At 33.0% G+C, this 10992-nt stretch overlaps 1 long non-coding RNA gene across 1 annotated transcript in view; it reads left to right on the top strand.

Moving 5' to 3' along the window:
• The first annotated feature begins 1083 nt into the window (after window positions 1–1083).
• Window positions 1084–10992, top strand: part of LOC118764116 — a 16578-nt gene continuing 6669 nt past the window's right edge. The window contains exons 1-2 of the long non-coding RNA XR_004999907.1: window positions 1084–1096; window positions 5966–5970. This is a non-coding gene — a long non-coding RNA (uncharacterized LOC118764116). The remainder of the gene's footprint in view (window positions 1097–5965; window positions 5971–10992) is intronic.

The raw sequence follows: 10992 nt of genomic DNA, 5'->3' as shown, positions 1-10992 counted from the left end.
CCAATTGTATACAAGAGCAACCAAATACACCAGTAAACATATTTTAGGCATTTGGTGTTACAAACTTGTACATGGATGTTGTATCTTAGTTTTAACTTCGCCTAATAATGGCTTTTGTATGTTGATTCTTTTCTGAACTAATCTCTTTTGAGTCATTCTAACGCCTACAGAAAGTATGTGATACAACATATAAATAATTTTGTCTACAAATTGTTTGATTAATTTTAGGATAACGGTGAACCTCAGTTCGATTACGTTCTCTTGATTTCCTTCATAATTTTCTTGAAGAGTAATGCAATTGTCGCTTTGAATAATTTTTTTGTTATCACCAGTTTTTGTTGCCTTATGTAAAGTCTTCTTTCTTTTTTCTTCTCGTGTTTTCACTGACGTTTATTATGCTTTCATTTCAATGACTTCTTCTTCCTAATCACCTAATTCGACATGATACAAATTTAGATATCTAGTTCAGGGATTCTTTTCCTGAAAATCATGGAACCCGGAAAAACATACACTGATAACAAACACTTATATCAATATTATAACGAACTGAAGGAAGCTGGTGTTATCTTACAGGAAATTCTTTTGGGTTACAACGAAACGAAAGTGAAATTTCCGATGTATCTATGGGTATCTATGAAAGAGTAGAAGTCGAATTATACGAATTATATACATCGAAAAACAAATTGATACTCGACTTATAGTATACGACTTTACAGAATTGACAAATTTGCAGCTTCCAACAAGGGGCTTAGCATGAACAAATTTATAAATAGACTATCTGAAAGTTTGAAGAATTGAAGTTATGTATCACGATATATAGATTCCTAAACTCTGGAAATTGTGTTAAAAATAAACACTGTAAATAGTGTAGACTATTCCGTAGTATACGGAATCAACAATTAGTATGATAAAACAGTCGAATTGGCCCAAAATACCCTTCAGAATAGATTCAGATATTACACTCATTCGTTCTGATTTGGAATTAAATAGAGTGTAACATCCATTGTGAAATGTATTCTATCTTTGAACAAACGTCGAGAAAGCAACCTCAAGATAAAACAGAGAACTCTTGCAAAGGCAATACTACACGACGGTCGTGGTAACTGCTATCATATATATACAAATATCTAAAAATCTCGAGATTTTTACGTGGATGTATCTTCAAGCGAAGACAAGGAACATTGTGTCATGACTTTATGGAAAGAAACTTAAATTTCAAGTCTTTAATAATATTCTTTGTAGGCACAGATGTCACATAGAAAACAGTTTGAACATACACACAGACAACAGCTGACTCCACTGCGAAAAAGGGGACATGACTTGTAAAATATATTCGAAATGTCATCTCCAATTGTAATGACAAAATAAGGGCAGTACTTTCTCTTCAGAAAATATGTTCCTACATACGCAATGCGATGCTAGAGTCGACACGAAACTAAATCAGAGAGATTTACTTTCAAGAGAAACAAAACATTTGAATTATATGTGCGGTCAAGCAAAAATCATTTCACTACTTCACACTTTCGCTACTTAGTCGAATAATGTTTCCTCCTTTTAAGAAAGATGTTTATCTTTATTAACAATTACTGCCCACTTATGAACGACGTGCAGGCTATGTGGGCGAGCCAATAAAATACAGAGGTCTCGATTCTGGCTTGAACTGAAAAAATATTTTCTTACAATACTTACATATACATTATATATCTGTGTGTGTGTGTACATATATATATTAGTGTGTGTGAGTAGATGTATTTACGTATGTATGTATGTATGTATGTATGTATGTATGTATGTATGTATGTATGTATGTATGTATGTATGTATGTATGTATGTATGTATGTATGTATGTATGTATGTATGTATGTATGCGAGAGTAGTAATATATGAGTAAGAAAATTAAGAGTTAATAAATGAAACATCTTATGATCGACTTTATATGTCACCGGATTGAAAAAGATACTACTTATAGAGATGTAGGCGATGTAAACAGCATAAATCTTTCAAATCAGGTGGTGGATTTCTCTTTGGAATTCATAAGTGTTTGAGTGTGTGTAGGTATTATAAGTTAACAATAAAACCTTTCAGTTCCTTATATTTTGGGGTAGTTTGGTAGACAATGTTAGCAAGTTGTTGATTTCTTCTCTCCTTCAGTTACAGTATCTTGCGATTTTCTAGAAAACCATAAACATGTTAGATGTACTTTCATTGATGGAATCGTGCCCTTTTCGAGTGCTCATCGACGTAAGAAACACCATTCTCATTATTTCCACTGATCAGTATAATTTAATTCTAACCTTTTAACGTTTTCAGTTGCATGAAGGATCCGTTGTACATAAATGTAGTTTTGGAATGTAATTAGCAAATATCAAACTATAGATTTCTAATAGATAGAAAATTTATGGGATTTTTATAAGAGCAGAATATGCCTGGTGCACAATCTTAGAGAAGAATAGAATGGATATTTACAGAACCAATGTCCTTGTTCTTGAAAGTGATTAGATAGTTTTATTGTTGAGCGGCTAGTCAGCTCTAATCGAGAGAGCATATGAACAAAGTCATATGACCATTTACACTTTCCAGGTTTTGTTGATCCAGTTTACATTCTTCTGAGTGGCTTTAAGACAATATTGTATAATGTGATTTGATGGGAAACTAGGAAGAGCGACCACGTAGAAATGTGTGAAATGAAACAATAGAAGCTCAAACGTTGATTATCAATTGTATACGTTGTATAGTTGGCAACAAAACAAGGAGAACATTTAATAACTTTCTTTTTTGAGTACTAATTCCGAAGATATTTTGTCAAGATGGAGGGTAGGAGTATTCTGCAAATATGACCGATAGCCAGAAAGATCTCTCTCAAAATAATATTTAATTGTGCTGCCCATTACAATTTTAATCATGAAAAAATAAAGTAGATTTTAAAAAAAATCAACGCGTACAAGAACAAACATGCGAACAAAAAATTTGAAATGATATAATCTGGTTCAACCCTCTATTTAGTGTGAACGATATGGTCATACTACGAGGTTTCAGATAGCATGATATAGCATAGATACGCCATATCAAAAATAGCTAAATATAACTCACCAATCAGAAATACCACAAATACCAACGAAGACGTCTGCATCAAGTTATTAGAACAGATGGAAAAAGCAGCCTAATTTCTCTCAATTCATATTCCACTACTCCAAGCATAAGAAGAATACATTTGATAATGTAGTCTGAGGATACAATGCTGAAAAAAACTACAGAAATGTAATGGCTGGAGTACATTTGATACAGATTACTTCAATCAGTGTTGATTTGAGGTTAAACTAGAAACACAAACGCATAAAAATAAACATCATAGATGTTACTTATAATTGCAAAGAAAATATTGCAACACTGATGGTATGATATTCAAAGAGAATACAAGAGCCAGCATACTCAATACACTCACTACTTAATTAATATTCATAAAATAAAGGTGAAATATGACTGCATGGAAAACATGACCAGCTTTGAGGTACGATAAAAAAAATTGTGCCTCTTTTTTGATGTGTACAGACTATTGCAATTTAAGCTGTTACAGCTGTATAAACAAGGAGATAGTTCATTATCACTATGGTTGCGTTAATAATAAAGAATTGCATAAGAAGCTTCAAATTGGATCGAATAATGGTAATTCCCCATAAAAGAAACTATTGAATAATATTTAGGAAGAGTTTTCCTCAAAGCATACACATGCGCTTCTCTGTGCATTGAATACGTCCAGTATTTCTGTATATTTTTGTTGTAGTTTGTTTTTAATCTACTAAGAATATTCTAAATAATATACGTGCAGAACCTAGTAGTGCTTTTTCCATGCTATGCTTATTTTCATGATATATTACTTATACATTATCATCCTCAAATGAAACGTTCTTCATTACAAAGGCGATACAACACAGCAGAAACATATCCAAAGTTGTCTTTCCTATATTTTCTATACAAATCAAAATAATGCAGATCGAATTAATATTGCTTTATCCTTACCTAATTAATGTTAATTGTACTTAATATCCCGAACTTAATTATGTAGCATGTATCGTATGTTTTTTATGTACACTTCACGTAATTTGCATCATTTTAAACATTTCCCAAGCCACCAGTTATTTAGGGCAGCTTTTTGTATCTTCCACCCAACGTTATAGATATTTCTCTATTAGGACCTTCATATTTGAATACATTCTCCATTTCTTTCAGATATATTTTGATGTTGCCGCTTACATCAGTTACAAGACAATGTTTCTTTTTATTTCGTTCCATTTTGAAAATGACTTCTGGATAATCTAAACTAAAAGAAATATGCACGTGTGTGTATGTGTGAGTGTATATCTATGTGCGCGCGCGCGCGTGTGTGTGTGTGCGCGCGTGTGTGTGTGTGCGCGCGTGTGTGTGTGTCCTCATCGTATGACTGGGCTGCCAGAAACAATTGTTGGCTGTTTCTTTTCAACGTCGATATATTCTGCACCTTTTTAATTTTCTGGTAGCTTCTGGTGATATGATGTTGGCTACGAAAAAACGTTAAGTCCCAAATTAACAACAAGTCTTGAGACGGTTTTTTTATCCGCTTCGACCTACTCAGCCTGACTTGGCTATTGGCTATGTAGGGGCTTTTCTTGCCAATATATTAGCATGACATTTCATAAGTCAATTATCAATAGCTTTTTTAAAACTTTTTCATAGACTTTGTTATTGCTTTTATATTCTTCTCACAGCTCTTTAGTAACGTATATTTTCTATTTATTATTTTGTAATTTCCATATTTTGTAGTTATTTATATTGATTTTCCTCTGTTCTGTACTACATCATTTTGCAGTCTTACAGTAGAGATTTTACGATAATTGTTTTTGGTAGCAAAAGACCTTCCTACTCCCCTGTACTCGTGTCGCATTGTGAGTGAAGTATTCTAAATGCAATTATTAATTTTCATATTTACTTGAGTAGCCACGCTAAGTCAATTAGCTTACAGTTTAGAAGATTATAGCTATAATTTGTTGCCGAAATATATAATGTTTTAGTGTATATTACCTTGTTTTTAACATATAAGTCCGTTTGGCTCATAAGCAAATGTAAATATGATATCCTTTTAATTTTGCTGTGCGTATTCTTTACTATATCTAGTTCATTAAATTTTAAAAGTGTGTAACTTCATATTTGCCCTAATTCTCTTATCCCTATATTTTCCTCTCTCCAAAGTGACTTGATGCAATTTTCATTAAAGAAATTCATATCGTTTCAACTACTGCATAAGTGTAAGGCCGGCAAGAATATTTTTAGTCGTTTGTCAGCTATCAATACAATTTGAGTTTAACTTTGTTCAGCTAATACGGTGTAACAAACTTTTTATCTATAATTTTCTTTGGTCAGCAGTATCATTTCCTATTTGCTTCCCTCCAGAAATCAAAACGAAATTACTACTAATCCCTTCAAACTTTACTTATCGTTATAGCAAATAGTCTGCTTAATATCATAGATTTGCTTGTCACTTGCTTGACCTTAACCACTTGGACATGTCCGTTGGTGGCTGATAATATGTGCATCTCTGATTATGAGCAGCATGTGTTGAGAGAGATTCTTTGGGGTTTGAATAAATGTAACAAAAGCAAAGTTTGAAGGAAATATTAGCCATTCTTATTTTCATACTTTCTAAAGGTAAGCAAATAGGAAATAACAGTTACTTCCCAAGGACAAAAATCGTGTTACACAGTGTAATGTTTGATCGCTCTCTTGCCAGCCCTTCTATTTGAGTCTAGAGTAATGCAGAACGTTGATTAAAGATGTCAGGTAACAAAGGGAAGCAAGCTAAATCCTTTGGAATATTTTAGTCCCATATCTTTGAATTTCGATTTTATAATTCCTTTATTTCTCTGTATCAGCAAAAAAATGGTTGCTCTTTACTCGTGATGTTCTTCATGTAAACCCTTGAAGCTGCTTCAGTTACGGTTAATATTTATATATAATATTCGTCATTATGGAACACTGTTAAAAGCCTTCCTGTTATCAACTGGTGCGATTTCTTCAATAATAGGTGTGTTAATTACCACCAGTATGATTTGCATCCATCATTTATTTTCCTGTGCCTTCTGGAAATGTTTCGTTATTATTATTGACATTATTAGGGCGGCGAACTTGCAGATCCGAATCATTAGTGCGTCGGGCTAAATGCTTAGCGGCATTTCGCCCTTCTTCACGTTCTGAGTCCAAATTCCGCCGAGATCGATTTTTGCCTTTCATCCTTTCATGGCCGATAAAATAAGTACCAATTAGGAACTGGGGTCGATGAAATCTGCTTATCTCTACCCAGAAATTTCAAGTCTTGTACCCATGTTAGAAAGGATTTTTATTTATTATTATTACCAGGTAATGCCTTTAGTTATAACAGTTTTACTATGTTTTTTTTTACTAAATTAAACAGCGATGATGGGTCTATTGATGTTGATATTTATTGTTTCTTTGTCTTGAGAATTAGTATGCTCTTGTGCTTTTTGTTTTTTTTTGGCTTTTTTTCAATCGATGAGCTATCTCAGTATTGCTTCAAGCTGTCTCAGATCATTAGACGATTTTGCAAATATTGCTATGTGTACTTGTTAGATATTTAAACCAGAAGTTTGAAACGTTTATAATTTTAAGGTACTTTTCATAATATGAATTGTCTAGGATACATCACGGAATATTCTTTCTTCACACAGTGATGTGGGAGCTGTACTTATGTTAAAATGCTCCTGTACGTGTGGATCCATTTACCTTGTTCCTTGCTAAACCCATTTGTTTTGAATTTTCAAGCTCTTAATAAAAACATTTTATACTGGAATAGAACTGCGTATGTCGCCAACAGAAGTATTTTTGCTTTTCACATTGACATATTGTTTACAAGTTTACAAACGCCATTCTTTTAGGTGTTCGGCGTTCTTTTCTTTCTGTTATGTTATGTTTCTCTGCAGTATATGAAATACTTTCTAATATCTATTTATTTATGTATTTTTATTTTCATATTTCATTAAGGTTTGATAAACCTTACATTTAGGTTTCTATCTTTCTCACTGCGTGTTTTTTTTTCTTTTTAAAATTTTCCTCTTCTTTCCTGGGAACATAATAATGTTTATATTTCCGAAGAACTGAGAAAATATCCACTTCTTTTGTGACGACAGTGGTTGCCACATAGATGATGATTTTTTTTATCCTGCAATTGATGTTCGAGTCTGTTTTCACTTAGACTACAATACAGCTGGATTTGCATTTTGTTTTTTGCTGTTTTTTTTTTCTTTTATTGCTGTTGGTACTATATACCATTGGGTTTTCATCTGGAAGGGGATCTTTGTCGGTCCATTAAAAGATCTAATACATTTGTATTATTGTCGAATTCAAAATGTTTAGCTTTAGAACTCTCTTCTCTTAGATCTTTCCTAGATTCCCTTCTAGTCATATTTCCATTTGTTAGGTTTTATAGTTATGCAGTAACTTTGTAGAAAAGCTAGGATTTGACCTTGTATTTTATGACTCTTTCGTTGGTTTCGCTTGTTTTATGTCTATCATTGTAATTTACGTTCTCAGAGTTTATAGCTCTAATGTTTATTTTGTTTTCGTTATTTACATTTTGCTAGGCTTTCGTTGCTCGTATTTTAATTTCGCAACCTTTCTTCTGAGTATTCTATTTTTACACCTGATATATTTTCGTTTTTGACACTTCATTTTTTTTTAAATTAGCTAGTATGTTCTTTGTTCATTTTATTTATTTTTTTTTTTTCGTAAATATTATACCTCCGCATTGCTTCGATTTTGGGGTTGGGTATTGCTGTAAAATATGCATGTTGTATGCAAATGCTTTCCACTCGTATACTTTTATGTCTTATCTATTTTATTTGCTGCACTTGGGGAATAAGTCCCGCTCTTTATGCTGTCATCATCGAGTATCAGTATACTTTTCTCTATCCGCCATTTCGAACGCTGCATTTTTCGTACTTCTCTTTTTATGAATCAAATTCAAAGTAAGCATTCTTCTTTTATGCTAAGCAGTATGATTTAGTTTCAATGTTCTTTCTTTTTTCCCTTCTTCTCTCTCTCTCTCCCACTCATTCTCTTTCTCTCATGTATTATATTTAACCAGTATTGATCTGGCTAGTGTATTTTTTAAGTGCTTCGCGATTAGTGCTAGTATTAATAATGCATAGTGCACACTATCCAATTCAGCACTTCACCTTTTGAGTACCATTTTCGGAGTTATTTCTAGCCTTTTGATAGCACGCCTTCTTATTTGGCTGATTCTCCTTGCACTCTCCTTGAAGCATTTTAGTATACTGTGAGATAACACTGGCAGAAAAAAATAATTCTTAGAAAAGGCCCCCTGCCATATAAGGCAGGTGTCCAACTTGAAGAACAACAACACCAAAGGCTACTTTATTAGCTAACACAGGTCCATACTGTGTTCGGTACATTAATGAAACCTCATCGATAACAGAAGTTTGAGAGTTCATTCCACATCAACTTATAATAAGTATTGAAGTACTGGTTAGCGACAATTCATTGCTTATGATCTCGTCATCCTTTCCCTAACAAAAAATACGACAATGATAAACTGTAGGAAAGGGATGACAATTTATAAAATGCATTCCGTTGGATAATTCTTCCTTTTATGTGGAAACACTCACTGATTCTCCTAAGTTACAATAAAACAAGAAAGTTAGTTTCGGAATATAAACATGCAAAAGACAGATTGCTAGTAAAATTTAAATTTAAACAATGCATGGAACTTAAAAGAAAATAATCTGATGAAGTTGATGTTTTGAAACAGTTAATGTTTCAAAAAATGCTCGGAGAAATTTTTAAGAAACATGGTCTTGGAGTTCCTTTAAATCAACAGTTCATATATTATCTCCCCACTCATAGCATAGACAATCTGCTTTCTGTGGCCATAATGGACACTATTAGTAACAATCGAAATTTTTTATTCGATATTGCGTCTAGCGAATTTAGTTATTTTATAATGTTCACAATGTCATTTTGCTGAATCAGCCAGTGATTGATATGGTAAATACTATATACTGACAAGTAGGGTTCAGCTAACCCATCAGCGATGGAGTGTTCACTCCTGATGAGCTTTAATTTCAAGTGAAACTAATCTGCTACTATGGTGACCACGCTCGCTGTACGGCGGTTATCTCTCCTGTCAACGTATTTATTGTGGTTATAAGGGTCGTTGACTCTTGTTTCTAGCAATGTATGTGCTACCCTGAACTCTCAATCATTATTAGTGACAGTCGAAAATTTTTTTTTTATATTGCGTTTAACCACCTTAGTTATTCTATATATATATATATTTATATATATAGGCACAGGAGTGGCTGTGTGGTAAGTAGCTTGCTAACCAACTACATGGTTCCGGGTTCAGTCCCACTGCGTGGCATCTTGGGCAAGTGTCTTCTGCTATAGCCCCGGGCCGACCAATGCCTTGTGAGTAGATTTGGTAGACGGAAACTGAAAGAAGCCTGTCGTATATATGTATATATATATATATATATGTATGTGTGTGTTTGTGTGTCTGTGTCATTGCTTGACAACTGATGCTGGTGTGTTTACGTCCCCGTCACTTAGCGGCTCGGCAAAAGAGACCGATAGAATAGTACTGGGCTTACAAAAAAGAATAAGTCCTGGGGTCGATTTGCTCGACTAAAGCATGGCCGCAGTCAATTGACTGAAACAAGTAAAAGAGTAAAAGAATCTGTATATATATATATATATGAGTAAAATTTGACAAGGTACAAAATGCCAAAATAATTTTATCATGAAGAACATTTTAGTACCGGTTTCAGACTTTGCGAGTTTTTCAAATTAAAGTAAAGCGGTAAAACGTATTAAATTGTGGAAAAATTAAATGAAATTTTTTTTTTTATATTTCCATAGTTTCCAAATGCAAGGGACATTTTCTTTTCTTTCTGTCTCTCTGTCTGTCTCTCTTTTTTACTCTTATGCAGGGTTCGTAGCCGGTAGTCCTAACAGAATATTATATATATATATATATATATATATATATATATATAATATATATATATATATATATATATATATATATATATTATATATATATGGACAGACAAACAGGTAGATAGATAGATAGATAGATAGATAGATAGATAGATAGATAGATAGATAGATAGATAGATAGATAGATAGAAAGACAGACAGACAGACAGACAGACAGACAGACAGACAGACAGACAGACAGAGACTATTTGAAAATACAAAGACAACATGATCCTGTCCGAAACACTTTTGAAAATAAGTTTGCCCTGTTATACTATTCTCGGCCAAAGTACTGAGAGGAATATCCTAACAAAATTCCACAACACACAGTTCATCTGAGTACACCACACCAAACGCAATTAGTTACAACACAAACGCAATGAAACAACTACGGTAAGCACATCCACTATCCCAATTTTATGATTCCTTTATAAACCACTTAACGCTGTGCAACTTCAGATATATTATTTTGTATAACATAGCAATTTATCAAAACTTCATCCGATGTTTTGGTGCAAATTGATCTCAAATAATATGAATAAATTACTAATTAACAAACCTCATGCTGTTTATTACATTAGCATAATTGCTTCATATAGTTTATATCAATGCTCTAAGCTCTAAATTGATAATTTTCTTTTAACTGAAACATTGAATCAAGCTGCGATATCTTATGATATTAAGTATTAACAAAAGATTGACTCAATGCATTGCTTCGTTGCAAATAATTTACTTATAAAACCGGTAAGAATGTGCCGGAGGCTGGAGCGGATAACGATGATAGATTTATATTTGATTTGTGTATAGTTGTTAAAGCAGTAAGTCCAGTCAGCGATAATTACAGAGATCGATTTCCATTAGGGAGTTAGCAGTTTAGATTAGATCAAGGATTGATGTTCACTTGGTCATAATATTTCAAACTGCTTATACAAGTACCTGTTACCGTT

Source organism: Octopus sinensis, linkage group LG7 (genome assembly GCF_006345805.1).
Source record: "Octopus sinensis linkage group LG7, ASM634580v1, whole genome shotgun sequence".
Classification (NCBI taxonomy): Eukaryota; Metazoa; Mollusca; class Cephalopoda; order Octopoda; family Octopodidae; genus Octopus; species Octopus sinensis.
Note: the sequence above shows the minus strand (reverse complement) of the source record. Positions and strands in the feature narration are given on the sequence as shown.